Genomic DNA, 15,951 nt, shown 5'->3' with positions numbered 1-15,951 from the left:
GGTAGTCATATTTAAATTACACGCATTCAGCTCTAATTGCTCAATTGCACTATAGAATTTTACGTCCAGCACAATTATATATTGGGCCTTCAATGGGCCTCATTAAATCTACGTAACGTTTTTTGAAAAGTCGTTTGTAGCGTGCTGATACCTTTGTGGTATATATACCGTAACCATATTAGAAAATCGATAGTCTGAAGTAAGGACGTAAAACACACGTTTCGAGAAAAACAGCACAGCATCGGATCATTTTCAATGAATCCTAGCTCAATAAAAATGGTTTAAAACGTTCCCATAGAATTTCCCTAAAACGCCTGCAGCAAGCATGTTTTCAATACAGACCAAGTCACACACACAAAACGAATCTGACTTCTTCGGATATTGTTGTACTATCGTTATTCTTAAGTGCATATTGATAACTGTATTCATACGCAGAGTATACTCGATACCTATTCATTTCAACGTTTCTACTCGTCCACATCGTTGAAAAGGCCTGCTCTCATTACCAGGGTGGCACTTTTGCCCAAAGTCGAAATAAACCTTAACGTAATTCGACTATTTGTTGGAGGATATTTAACACGTAATAAACGACAAGGTCAGGCTACTTTTTCTTTCCATCACTCGTTATCGTAACTGTCACTCTACAGTTCTCAATGGCCCGCAAGAATATCCCGGTCCTTTTTTGAAAGAGATCTTACGGTAATCTCGCGACGTACATCGTAAACATTCCTAAATAGGAGTTACAGCCGTAGTATACGTGACCCTCTTACCGTTCCGAATCAGATTCGTTTTGCTCTCGTTTTGACTTCGTTCTGTCACTTTGCCACCATGGTTTTCCCCATAAGCATCTTCAATAAGAACTGTCAGAAATCCAAGTCTTTATAATGAAAACGCAAACGCAAACGCAAACGCAGTTCGTATGAGAATGTACCACGATATGTCAGTAGTACTTTCCATTGCCGCTATCCTCGATCGTATCCATCTGTTCCTTTTTCGCCTGCTGTAGCCTTCGAGCAAGCGACTTCGCCGAAATTGCTGCGGATAAAAATATAACAACTGCTCGCGGCCGCTGCTGGTGCGGCTCCTGCCCGCCTGTGTGGGTGGAAGATTCACTGCGTTTGCCGTCTTTGTCGCGTTTAGTAGTCGACAGCAAGGACAATGTCAACGACGACGACGAAAATTGTCGCTGTTGTCGGTCGTCATGTTTTTACGAAGAAAAAAGACAACGCCAGTCGTAATAGGAGGATACAGCCCAACCTTGTTCTTATTCTACTCCACCCCCACCAATGCCAGTACCGTCTTTCTATCCCACATCCTTCCTGTCCAAGTTCTCTTTCGTCGTCTCTCCGGTACTTCCCCCTCCTCTCTCTCTCGCTACGCTCTCCTTGTCGTTCCTCTCTTCAATCGCCCACTTTCATTCATATCTTCTCCCGCAATTCTTGTCCCTCTCCACTTTGTCACGAACTTTGTCATCGTTTTGTGCCAATGTTACTGATGTTCACATAGTAGTCAGCACCGCCATCAGTATCTCGCATGGATAGGGCTTGCTGCGCTTTACTTTGTTTCCCATCGCTCATTCTTTAGCTTCTCTGCACCATTCGAAATGGGTTGGAGAAGGCATGTGTGAGCAATAAGGGAAAAGAAAAAGTGGACCGAGGCAAGTGGACGAAGACGACGGAAAAACAAGTCATCGAGTGGTCACGGTACTGGACTGTCAGAGAGTGGAGAGAAAGAGAGAGGGCATAAGACATTGAAAAAAAAGGCTAGCACAAGTGGGAAATAAGACAGAGAGCGAAAGCAAAAAAGTCAAAGACAGCGATACTTAGAAACAAGAAGAATACGGATGATAAAAAGTAAGCACTAAGCGAAAGCAGCGCATTTGTGAGGGAGAGATGCAGGAAAAGAATAAAAAAAGGAGATAAGAGAGAAAATGCAATTTGTTGGACCGACGATCAACCGCTAAAAATTGCCGCTGCTGCTGCTAGGGAACACGACCGAAACGACGGACGGAGTAACGGACGAACAAATCGATGAACAAGGATGCCACCACCTCTGCTGCAGTAGCAAGCAACTGGCTTTATCCGAGGATTTGTTAGTCATTGTGACATGTATGTGAGCCGTGAAAACATCATTTTCAGCCGGGAAAACAAAAAGAAAAGTAATTGCCTTATCGGGGTTGTCGCTGCACCGTAATATGTTTCAACCATCGTGTAGGCAAGCGATCCAGGACGTAGAGAGGATGAAAAGTTAGTGAATGTTATACTCTGGAGAGTTTTTAGAACACTTCCTAGGATGTAAAGACGTGCCTGCATAGAACCGTGTCGTACGTCAACAGCTTTGCGTAAAGGACAATAGTAAAGGACAATAATTATATACGCTTAGAAGCTGAAACGTTCAAACGGAAAATACGACCAAGGTTTTAGTAAGGCGATGATATGAAACTTTATCTGATAAAAAAAAAAACTTAGTTACTGTTATAATAGTAATAAAGAAGAAATATATATATAAATATAGGAAAAATTATTTATTACAACGCCCGTTGTAATATACCGTACTTCTTGGGGCCCGTTAGAGCGATTTTACTTCACTATTTACACTAGAAGAAAGGTATAGATATATGTAAATAAAATATATAAACTAATGCACTATATAGAAATATATTCTTATAGTACTGTTTTGTGTTCATACGTAGAATTGGCATTTACTCAACTACGGAGTTGCCATGCCTTGTTGGTTTCGTTGTATTGTAATAACCGATTCGGAATTCTGTCTAACGACCGTAAAAGTACGACCCCCTCCCCCCGTAAATGTAATTCTAGGGTGAGGGGTAAAAAAAAGCAGATATAAAGATCTTAAGGCAGCGAACTCCCACTCAGGTTCGTCTAATGGAAAGGCAACAAACCCATCGTCTAAACGCAGTGGGTCAGAAACTTCCAAGAATCTTAGGGTCACCTCTGCCGAGCCTACGATAAGCACGATAGCTAAACCCTGACTCCACGTCAACGGTCTTTTCAGCTGGATTCTTTTTGTACTTATCCAGGTTGCTAAGCGCTCGCCCTCTGCAAGTCCTTACGCCTTCAACGTCGGATTATTAGCTTTGGATATCCAGTTTGCTCGTCAACAAGAATAACATTTCTGTACTTATACCTTGCGCGACGTCACAATACAGCGACAATCTCTTGCCGTTACCACCAGTTTCGTAAGAAAGTTCCAGGTAGCTATCTATATTAATGCATGATTGTACAGCAAGAGAAATTCCTTTTTCTGTGGATTTCGACAATGTCCCCTATGCTGCCATGGGTCCGCGTTGAGGCGGACGCTGGAGTGTCTGCATGTGCGGTATTATTAAGAGCCATACCCACGTTTACGTCACGCGAGGCCCATTCCCCGCAGAAGACAAGGGAGAAGTTGCCTGGCATGGACCAGGTTCTGTGGATCGCAAAGGCAGTTTTGTTTTTGTGTGACCCTGAAAATTGCCCGGTCTATGATTAGATGTAAACTTCGAACGTTTCATTACAACTGTTCTATGGTGACAAGAACAGACCACGTCCAGCATGCCTACGATTAATTGTAATAATCATATTTTCTGTATTTATAACCATCAGTTATTAGAACGGTTTAGGATAATGTATATTTTTTGTTGTGAATTTTTGTGTATCTAAATTACGTGTATTCTTTCCAAGTGCAAAAGGCCTTACAAATTACCGTGTATCGATCGTGTATCGACACAAACTAGTAGTAATTTTTCTCTGTTTGGTTAAGTTGAAGTGTGATTTCAACCACATAGTATTTAACCTTCATTGTTTATATATTAACCATTTCACATATGCACTTCAATGAAATTTCCACCAACTAAACGGGGAAGGCGGCAGGGCTATAAACATAATGTCATGAACGAGTCTTTAGTTTGTATCCAGTGACTATTCATGTTTTTGATATTGGTTCAAGACGCACCTACGAAACTCACCGTCACGTTCTACCTTCAAGAATATCTGAATCAGCCAATGGGCCCCTGGGCCCTAGTACGAGTACTAATCTTGAGGGTTGTTACTAATCCGCAAAAACCAATTTCGTAGTCATTGTCTGTAATAATATCTGACCGTGGAGATTAACGCTCTATCCGGATGGTAATTGTCCGCTCTATTTAACCAATTATGGATAAAACAGATGCTTATTTCTATCTATAGGCTGATAGTATAGCTGCTTTCTTTTGGCTACTTATTTCTGTCTAACTGAGATTCGATGCACCCAAGCAGAATTAGTACGGACGGGAACACTCAGGGCACTAGACTCATCAAATATCCTGTTTGTTTGTCTTTCGGCTTCTATTGTTTGCAACAGACGATCAGTTTTCAAGGGGTTTGCGTCAATGCTTTTATGGGGATTAAGTCGTTTTATTTTTCGGTGACTATTCTAGTATTAGCAGCTCGCTACATTCTAAAGGCACGTGGTTTATGAAGACAGGTAATAGGCGCGGTCTTCCCCTATTTAAAAAATTGAAGCCTAACTAGCTGGTTAGATTAGAAGAGAGGCCTTGAAAGTATCTATAAAATAGAGTAAACGTGGGCCGACATATGGGCCGTGATAACTGTTTAAATCGTTAATTATTATAATTTAAATTTAGAGTACGTGGACTTCGGCGTAACTTTTGTTTTTAGCGAGCTCATTGGCATTCATTTTTCTGCCATTGCATAGATCATTATCGCAGAAGAGTGGAAAATAGTTTATGGTGCTGAGCTTTGCCAGTTTTGGAAACGTTAAGACGAATTGTCTGATGCAACTACCCATAAGCCTTAACACAATCGACGGAGATGCGACATATTGTAGTCGTTCTGCGGAAATATTTTTCTGTACCCTGAAAAGTGCGTGTGCGTTATAGGTTATGGGCGTCGTTAGCTCCGAACGATAGGAATGGCTTCAAGTCGTGAAACTGGTGCGTTTTTTTATGGTGACTGCAGATCCTAAAACTGTGCATCACGGGACCATATAAATTCAGATCAGCCATATTCAGTTGCTGAGCTATACAAGTACACTTACCAATCACTTCGTAGACCTCAGAAGTATATATGCAGAAAAAACGTGCCCAGTGCTTCTGCGCTATTCCAACGGGGCAAGCGAATTAACTTGCTGTTTGCTCTTGTCCTTAAGTGCCTCTCCGTAACAGAGTTGCGTCTTATCTTACCGTTGATTTGATGCTTGCATTACTTTGAAGTGAGGCTAGAGCCTAAGACCCTGTTAGCTGCCATCGAAAAATCAAACGAGAAAATTTGTGATCCAGTTGAATAAGAAACGACGGCGTGTGAAACTAGATTTTCAACTGTATATTATAAAATAGGAAATACGATGAACAAGCAATGAATGTCAATGAAGCACTGAAGAAGGTGTCGTTTTGTAACATCAATCCAAATAGATATATTAATCTATGATGTTTGAAACTCCAGACGATGGGCTGTTAAATAGTGAATACGCTACGCGGTTACGTAAATGATAATAAAACGATCTTGCGTATTGCTGGTTGCTTCGAGACGCTGCTCTAAAGTTATAGGAACGATGTTTGCGACTGAACCTTATTTCGATCAGGGCTCCTAGAGGCTCTTCGCATCAGTTATTACAAGGCCAACAAGATTATTCCAGAGAAAAAAAAAATACATGCCAATAGAAGTTTACATTAGCTTATGTTATTGGCTATTATCAAACTATACATATATAGCAAACTCACAAAAACGTCAATGAAAGGTTATGAAACAGCGCAGATTTATCAATGCATGTTATTATATCTCTTATCCATGCCTTCCCTAAGGAACCTTTAGCTTTAGATTATCTTTTTTATATTAATAAGAATAGATGAAAATAATCTATAGGTAACGGAGAACAAGTAGTATGTCTCATGCTTGTGTAATACATAACCGTGCAGTTCAAAACGCTACTTTTTTCCTTACAGCGTTCATAGTCCCGTTTGTACGTCTTTGTATTTTTAACGTTTCTCTAACTACACAGTAACAACTTCGTGGACTTTTCTGAAAAATACGCAGTGAACTCATATCCATGTGTAGCATGTCAACAAAGTATCAATAAGCTCTCCTTAATATTATATTGGCACACACGCATAAAAAAAGCCGAAATTTCTTGGCACAAGCAAGTCAGCATGTCATCAAACACGCTCCCTGAAAACCGCTTAGTAAGGGCCTCTTGTGGAAATTTGGGACCGAATGTGGCAGTAGTGTTTTGTGTAGCCTTCTCATCGGTCTTGCAAAACTCTGACGCGATTCGATGATGGAGTAGATCGTCGTTGTATAGCAAAGGCACGAAATGTGCAGGATAACCACTATAAAGACATGGCAAGGAAAAGAAAGTCTGTGCCGTTTTTAAGCTTGATGTTGCTTGACTTCGATCGTAAGGATAATATTTTCCCATTGGCTTGTATGAAGCCTCCACATTTTTTATTGGAGTACCACCAGCCTCACATAGAAGTGTTAGAACTACAGGCGATTTCAAACAAAGCTAGCTACTGTTTATTACTATTTTTTTTTTACTTAAAGTGAAAGCATACAGACAGAGTAAGCTCTCTTCTACGTTCAACAGTTGTTCCTTGAAATTTAAGCTTCTAACGATCAGGCAAACGGACAAAAAGTTCTGAGCCGTATGATCCCTCAGATTGGCGTTCTAAAGAATGACAATTTGAGCGCTTCCATTTGTGGTAGATCTGAAGAGTCGTCGACGGTATGAGGCTGTCTCTAAACTGAAGCCACCGCTGTAGGGCTTCATCAAGAATTGTCGCGTATTTCCTTTTCTAAATAGAGCCTTTTTTTTTTGATGCCATAGCTGGTCAACGAATGAATTCTGATCCCATTGAGGATGCTTCTAGCTGAGTAGACGATTGTCCCGAGCATCATTCAACGACACATACCACGGACACGAGTGCACTGAAATGTTCCCAAAGCTATGAAATCGGTGTAAATGTAGGGTGGGTCATTACTTTCTTACATTCGAAACGCCTAAGAAAATTCTGCATATGCTTTTCTTTACATAATAGTAATAGCTAAAGAAAGCCTCAATCAACTGGTTTGTAGCCTCCCGTACTCAGTATGTATATATATATATATATATACATATATGGTGGTATTTTGAGTATATGAGCTGCGCTAAGGTAGTAAGGCAGTCTTCGTTGCCTTGATAGTCTAAGCTTTACTCAAATAGTTCTAGCAATACTGTAGGTTACTTCTTTTAGTGAAAGCGAGGAGAGCTTGTGTTGGAAATCCTAACGGAGGTGGTAATTTAGGATTACGAGCAAGTATAAGAGGTTCTTCTTCTCGTCCTTTGAAAGTCTCCACGTCAGTTCATGGCACAGTCATACCGAGCACTGACTGAATGCCTGTACCGTTACCATAGACATTTCTGCTGCTGTTGTATCCGACGCGACTGCCGCTAGCACGACTAGACGGCTGTCTGCTTGTCTGGCCTCACCTAACAGTCTTAACCTGTATAGAGAATGACGATAGGGAGCAAAGCTGAGCTGGGTAAGACGGGGCTCGACGAGCTCGGAACTGGAACCCTAAGCGGAGAAATAGAAGACGTGCAATTTAGAGAGTCTAAGTGGAGTGGGGTCTACGCAAAAGGTCGAACTTTCCTGGCTGAGCAGGCGGCCGGCTAAGAGAGGGATATTTCTTGGTCGGCTCTTTCTTGCGGCAGGCAGGCAAGCGTCATTGAAATACTTCAAGATGTATTTCGCTTCCTGCTGTCATTTCTACCTCTGCGCTCACTAACCCCAAGAGCTCCCGAAGCCTAAGCAGTAGTCTAACCCGTCGTTGTCTGTTTACCCTGGTAGACGGCTTTCGCTTGTGGCAAGACAGGGGGCCGACGGGTGGTCGGCCGTACGCTGCCACTTTAGAGAATGGAAAGCAAGATCAGGGAAAAGCGCTCATCTCGAAAATAGCTCCAGGCCTGTCTGGGGCTTATTTAGGGCTGAAAGTAAGGGTTTTTAGCTAGCGGTAGACGGTTTTAAAAATAAGTTTTCTCATTTGGTCTTTATACGGTTCTTTCTGCGCGGCCCGGCAAACAAGCAACGCGAACCGCTTTATAGACAGATGGTGATGGTTAAGCGCCATTCAATAACGCGGCTAAGATGTACGTGTAACCAAGTGAGCGCCATTACGTGGTACTTATAGATCTATAAAAACCGTTTTAGGTATATATACACACCTGTATAGTACAGACGTACACATACGGTTCAGATACAAACGTTTATGTGGATTATAGAGACATAAATAATAGGCTAAGATTAAAGATTTCATTGCAAACCTAAATACTACTGTTAATGGCTGTGTACGGCAAATATGAGATACAGATGATGTGCAGCTCTACCTAGGCCTGGATTATAGGAGTGGAACTCGAGCTGAATAAGCTATTACTGAGATCACTTGTTTGTCAGCTGCCGATGAGGAAGGTCCGTGCTATTTGGCTTTTGGAGCACCTAATAGCGGTTTTGAATTTTGATCCTAATACCAGTAAAGCGGCTCGAAATCGGTAGGCTTTTCAGTTATTATAAGCCCCAGCTAGGGCGTGTATAGGGCACAGGCATTGTATAGGGTAAAATCTCTATGAGCGCCAGGATACAACTTGGTGCGATAGCCTCAGCAAGACAGGGGAACTCGTATCCTGCCGCTAAGCTAATCTATTTAAATATCCATTCAGTTGAGTGTAAAAATCCAGCTTCAGACATACCTGAACCAGTGAATTTATTTTTCTTCGGAACAAAATCAGTAATAATCGAAAATACGTACGGTAAAATAGTCTGCGCGTTAACGAACGATCGGCTTTATGAAGCCAAATATAGCATTAGTTACTTGGTTTGAACAGCGCGATAAGGCCGCCTTTGGCCTTATCGCACGACGTTTTGCGGGTGCGACCTTCAGCAACAGAAGACGCTAACCAGAGTTTCCGCGTGAGATGATTTTACATATATGTAGATCGGTTGTCATGTTTGGATAGATGATTGTAGCGTGCTTTGTCTATCTAACAGGCTTAAGCTGAACGACATGCACCTATTCAATGGCTTAAGTAACAAAGTATGTTCATTATCCTTTTATGAAAAGTGCATTCAAAAGGACCTTAAGTACATATGCACCTAAAGTAAGTTATGTATCGTAAGAGAACGAAGATGGTGAGCAGGTTTGATAGTTGCCTGCACCAGTGGGAGATAATTACAATTGAAAGTCCTACATCTTCTCTTATAGAGGTAAACGTCTTAATAACATCAATATAAATGCTCATTTTTGGTAGGATGCTTGATAGCAAAGCTTCTGAAACAACTGTAGAATGTAGGATGCTCAGCTCTTCAACAGGTTTACCGAATATTGGATTGAAAAATACTCTTCTTCTGTTGTTTTCAAACGAATAAACATCGATATACTAAATAATGTCAAATGGGAGGTGAATGTTGTCTCAGGTAGTTTATGAATATTGCGCTCGTAGAATTTATTCTAGGAGACGATACTCCATGATTTTCATGAGGGAAATTATTAATGGTCATGCCGGAACACTTCACATACGCGCTGTTAACTGCCGTAAGTTGATGAGGGGCATTAACCATAATCAATGTCTCTCCACTGTAACCAACGCTAGTTCTAACTTGATAAACGTGCGTTGTACTTGGTGACTCAAAGGATCTATTCGTACTTGAAGCAAATAGCACGTATGGTTAGATGTAGACATGAACTTTCGTCCCATATGACCTCCCTTCGGTACCGCGTTATTATCATCATCATTACTCCGAAGCAAGCGAAAGATCAGTGCTGAATCTCGATGTGTCCGTTTTGGATATCTCGAAAGTACTCGTCCTTAAAATCGAGTCTGAAGCCCATATGATAGCTGCGTGATGAATTTTGCAGGCAAGAAATGCTTCGACGTTTTTTCGTCTAACGTTTGTATTTTTGCATTGTATTAGCTATAGAACTTGTATGACCGCTATCAATAATTTTTCCTCTGCTTGATCAAAACGTGAGAGCAATGTATATTGGATATATACAGCTGACCTCAAACTAGTTTTAAGTTATTTCATTTTTACTTATTATTCGGGTTTTAGGGAATCATGCTACAGTAGTCGGTGAAGATTACGCCGAGGTAAATGACGAATTTAATTCCTAATTCCTGCAATTCATTAAAATCTGTCGACATTGAATGTTTGATTGAAGAACTTAGTTTTATGTCTTAGTTTGTCGGTATGTAGATGACAACTGCGAACTTTTTTTGGTAAAAACAGTAGGAGCTGTCGCGTAAAGCCAAAATAAAAGTTACACGCTGGCTACACTTCAAGATTATTATGGTCGAGCATAAAGGAAAATCTAAGCAAAAAAAACAAAAAGCAGTCGATGTCAACTTCAGGGCAAACATATGACGGCCTCCTTTGCTTGGTTCGTAGAACTAATTCAATGCCGATTCAAAGTTACCTGTGGTAAAGTTACTAGAGCAATTGGGAATTGATGGATGCTGGTCTCATAGGAGAACGTAGTCCAACATTCCGCCCATCTTTTTCGGTACCCAACCTTTTTTTGGTAGTGTCCAATCGATTAAATGAAAAAGTTTTCAATCCAAATCTGCTAAATAAATATAATATCATACGGCGATACACATATTATTTCATTATAGGTATTACTATCTTTACGTCCTATTACTTTATCAATAACAAAAAGGAGGGATTAAGATTGCCAGATTTGTACTCAAGCAGGGTCGCAACCGTACCGAACTGTGTTGAAAAAGGCAACGATTTAACAGATTCTCTAATAGATCCTCAAGTGCGGTCAGGTTTACCATGTTTGTCTACCTCTGCGGCTTTCAGGGTGCTTGAATGTATGCAAGACTGTTGAGAATACGCATACACTTCTATCGCTTTCTTTCATAGACCATGTAAAGGTTTCAGGAGGGCTAAAATTTCGAAAAATTCCATTAGAAAAAAAAGCTGGAACAAACACTCTTTTCTGTGTCAATTGTACATTATGCATATGTACATGTGTATAATCTAAGCATCTATTGAGGCAGGAACGCATCTCTTCGTCTTTCTCACTTCCGTGTTCATATCCTTTTTTGAAAGAAACCGCTGTCCTTTTTCAGCTCTACGCAACCCTGCCATTCCACGACATAAAGTAGTCAATGCTCCACTGCGTTCGGGCCTCATGGCCAATGCCTCGGGCGCCGCCTTGGGCGGCTTAACAAGCGGTCTATCCAACAAACCCTACGATTGTGCAATATATAACATCGATCATCATTAGAGAGACTGCTGTCCTATTTTCAAATGTTCAACATCACGGTCGACCGCTATCCTTCGACGACTGCTTAGCTCGGCTCACTGCCTTGTCTGTTTCCCGCATCCTCTTTACTGCCGCTGTCCTTATTTCTTCCGCTCAGTGCGCTCGCTAGCCGGTGTTCTCCTTCATAGACACTGTCGAGGCTTGTAGCTGGGTGGTGTTTGTAATCTGGGACCGCTTGTGGCTAGCTTCTCCAACGCCGAAGATGAAGAAGCCGAAGGAGGCCGGTAGAGATCGAGACAAAGTAGAACGCTTCTCATTCTGCTTCGTCCTTACTGTATTTGCCCTGCGCAGAGTTTACTTTGCCCCAGCGCCAACAAACGCGCTTTCTGTATGTACATGTGTAAACCTTCTATGAATTTAGGATTTTTGATGAAGATGGACATCCCTCTCATCTCTGCCGCTAGTGGTTCATGAAAAGTTGCTCAGTTTTAAAAACCGAAGCACAGAGAAGAAACTAAATGCCACTGGATCATTGACAATGGTACGCGAAAACGACAGGAAGTATATCGTTGATTAAATTAGGCCTCATACATTTAGAATTGCGTTTGTTCGCCATAGGTAATACTACTTCCGGGCTACCTAAATGTGACAAAACGAACTGCCTTTAGAGAGTGATCTCGGGAATAGTCTATTGAAATTATGAACTCATTCCACGCTATAGGAAGCTTTAAATAAATAGGACATGAAGAGAGAAAATACAGCAAACATATAAAACAACACAATAAACAACGTATTCGATAAGTTTGTTTCGTGGAGACGCACAATACGGGAACGAGGTAAGGTGCAGACGACATGATACGGATAAGTTATTTTTTTATTTAATTTTACGGATAAGTTTTTACGTAGAGCTGCCGAAAACTAGTTTTTTTTCCTTTCCTTTTTTTTTTTTTTTTTTTTTATATACTGTATACTGTAATCGAGATTAAGCGTAAAAGGGCTTAATTTATATAGGGGCCGAAACTACATCGCGCTGTCTCCTGGGCCTGCCAGCGAACCTGGTGAAGCAGAATCGTCATGTTAATGTCACCTAGCAGATGTGCCTGCTAGGAAAACTGAGACAACCGCAGGTAGCAACCTATTATTGTTATATTGTACGCACAAACAACTTACTCACAAATCTGTGTGACTGTAAATTTAATATGTGCTTTTTTCAATAAAATAAAGCTACTCTAGGTTCGGAGTTTTCGGTTCTAGGTAAGGTTAGCTGCGAACTTATCGGTTAGCAGCGATGTATGTTAGCTAGATATTTGCTGGTAAATTTTCCTAAAATCAATCCTGATTTTTTTCGCTAGGAAAGCTGCTCGTGAGAAGATTGTCTGCGTCAATTTTGAATCAAAATTCTGGCCCGATAGATGCATTATCGGAGACTTTTTAGTGATCGAAAACTGATACCTGAATTAATTATCTAACGTGAACCATAACAACGTCCGTAAGGAGAATGCTCTGGCAATTTCATTTAAATGTATAGGAAACCTACTGGCATATAACTGAAGTACGACGAACATTAGCCTAAGAATGTAAGAGATGGGAATTTACTAAGATTCACAGAAACCATTCAGACACAGATTGTCGACACAACAAAGAAATCCTACGTTTACTAAACGCGAAGTGTCTCTGAAGAAATAACTTAATAATCAGCGATCGATTCAGTCGCAGGATTTACAACGTCAAGTTTCAGACAAACGGCCGGTTTGTTAATGGCGGAAGCATTAATTAGATCTCTCTATTTCGAAAGAAAAAAGTTAATTTTCTCGGATTCCGTATACGCCAGTTCGATCCCAATGCGTCACGCAAACAACGCATGTATTATGTTATTATCGAGATAACAGAAGCAGAAATGTCTCAAGCCTTACTAGCGGAAAAAACATGGACATTATACGTTGAGCGTCTTCGTAATGCCACTATATGAGGTTATAATATAATCTTAGCATTCTTCTTTCTTAATACGTTTAGGAATTTAATTACTTAGCTGGTGTACCATCTACCCTTGTTGGGGATTCCTAGTTCAGGTACAATTTAAATCCGATCCACAAGTTGTTGGCAAGCGCAGGCGGTATCTATCGTCAGACCATTCCCAAGGGTAATTTATGTTTGCTTTATTTATATTAAATTCTAGAAGGGCAGATGGATTGTGTTGTCTGCTTAGGCAGAACTGTCTTTCGAAGGCGGAACGAAGTACGAACAGTCTGTTAGATATTGTCTTCGACCGCTGATATTTTCTGCACTGCTAGACAAAGTGAATGGGATTCTATAAACGCAATTTAAATAAAATTAATTTCTCTACAAGAACCTGGCAGCTGGACAATTACGTATCGCCGTATACGTACATATGCATTAGTCCAAAGAAAGGTAAATTTTTCCTCTCTCAGAACATCTTTCTGTTTTACATATTCAGTACGCGACATAACGCGCAACCAACATGCTGTTCAGTCCTGTGTTTGCCTTAAGTTTTCAGTTTGCTTCAAAGTGCTTCTGTGCGAGGAAAAGCCGTTACTCATTTAGCTCGTAGTTTTAAAGTACATATGTATTTAGACTTGATTCCAGGCGCCTCGAGACAAAATCTGAAGTTAGATAAGGCGCTACTGAGCTTTAACCCAACGCTCTTATAAGCCGCTTAGAAAAAATGTTTCTAAAGCATAGATATATGTATATTACACAGAATCACTTTATCTGGCCATCTGTCCAGACGTATATTCCGTGGCCTACCGGTCGTTCCTTCTCTTTCCATCCATTGGTGCAGCTGCTACAGCTACCCATCGGACTATCATTTCCTTTCCGGTTGGCATGCCTTCGTATCTCATAGCAAAGTCTATCCGTGGTTGGAGCCTAGGTATTCTCCGTCGTGAGTGGCGGAAGATCTTTTCGATGAGCGCAATTATCCATCCATGTGATATTATTTCGCATCTCACGTCTACTTGCTCGTTCTCTTTTTCTTCACCCTTTTTTTCTGAGTATTCTGTGCGCTTACTTTCTTCCCCGCCGCACCGAGATGGAAGCTCGAGATTTGCCAGCGGCCACCGGACCCAATTATCTTTCCAGCAAGCTCAGCTGTCTCTTCCATTATAACCATGGTGGTGACGGCGATTACTAATGCTGCCACTAGTACGACTGTTGTTACTTCCTAGCCCGAAATTATGCTGCCGGTGCTTTCTGACGACCGTAACCGGGACCAAATCAATCGCCGTCGGCGTATCCGTAGTTACCTTGATGATTGAATGACGAGATTACCACTACCAACTGCCAAGGCCAATGACAAATTATAGCAATGCTAATCACCGGAATCAATTCTCTGAAGTTATGAGCACTTCACAGGCTCGTCATGTTTTCTGAAAAACGAAAACAAATTAAACAATTTGTAAGTGAGGATGCATACGTTAAATATTCTGGGCGTGTGAGCTGTTTACAAAATCAGTGACATCGATCCAAGGTTAGAAATTGAGAACTGATCTTACCTCTTGATCTTGCTGTTTACTTGTAAACGTCTCGGCACACTTTCGTTGACTGCTCAAAGATAAGATTTTAATTCAACCTATAATGAGGTGGGTATCCATGATGTTCCCTGACTCGATCTTCGCCAACCACCATCAGCCCGTAAGAGGCCGTACTAAAGTCAGCAAACGCGGCAAGCGATGCTGTCAACGAACAAGAGTAACCGTCTATTTGCGTCAACCGAACGACAATGGACTCTGCCAATATATGTACAAACATAGATACTAGTCTAATGTTATGTTACATCTATGTTTGTAAACGCTGTCAGGTCTGTGGGAGCATTGTCATCAGACTTCGTAAGACTAATCGGCTTTAGTCATTCGATTTGATCCAATTGAAAGCAGGTAAATTTAGCTGCTTTCCCCAACTAGAAATCATGGCTAGTAGAGACAAATATACTGCACGCAGTGGAAGCCTAACTGTTGTCCTTTGCGAGGTATCACAAGCCTGGAAGGCGGCTTGGTTCAGGTAGCTAGTGGGCACAACTCTGAGCATGCGATCAAAATAGCTATAACCATGCGGTCATTGTTCGTTAGTCGGCTAAAGGAAAACCGCAGCCTTCCTAATTCCAGCAAGGCCCGTCTAAAATAATACTTGACGGCCTGAAGCAGCGGACATAAAAACTTCGTTGTCGATCAGTCGTTCTCAATTGGACCAGAAAGCTGGAATACAGGTAAATGTGACGCGAGCGATCGGAAGTACGCATGATAATACTGGTCTATTGAAGTGGGGCTCCCTGAACTCATAATTAGCAACATCCACTCAGCTATACAGCTTCTGTCATTCGCTCTAGGGTTCGTCTAGCTCTATAATAAATACCACATTTTCATTGTCCTGTGGCAGAAGTCCTGCCGATTTACGAGCTAAGTGGACGCTACCAATCAATGGGTAACCCGATCGTGATGTACTAAAGGCGATCATTACGACGGATGCCGGGAGGAGCAGATTGTTGTTAGCTGCTTAACGTAGTCGTTAGTGCCAGCGGGCGAATCAAGGCAAAGGACATAGCAATAGCACCGTATTTTTGGGATTCACAGTAAAGCGTCTGATAGACGTGTTGGCAAACGTCTGAACGGATACAGGATTAGTATCGTACAATGGATTTTCTTACAGCATTGGCACACATCAAATGAGGCATTATAGAATAGTTAAACTAAGT

This window comes from Varroa destructor, unplaced genomic scaffold (assembly GCF_002443255.2).
Source record: "Varroa destructor unplaced genomic scaffold, Vdes_3.0 BEIS01000001.1, whole genome shotgun sequence".
NCBI lineage: Eukaryota > Metazoa > Arthropoda > Arachnida > Mesostigmata > Varroidae > Varroa > Varroa destructor.
The sequence above is the reverse complement of the archived record's forward strand: the minus strand, read 5'-3'. Positions refer to the sequence as shown.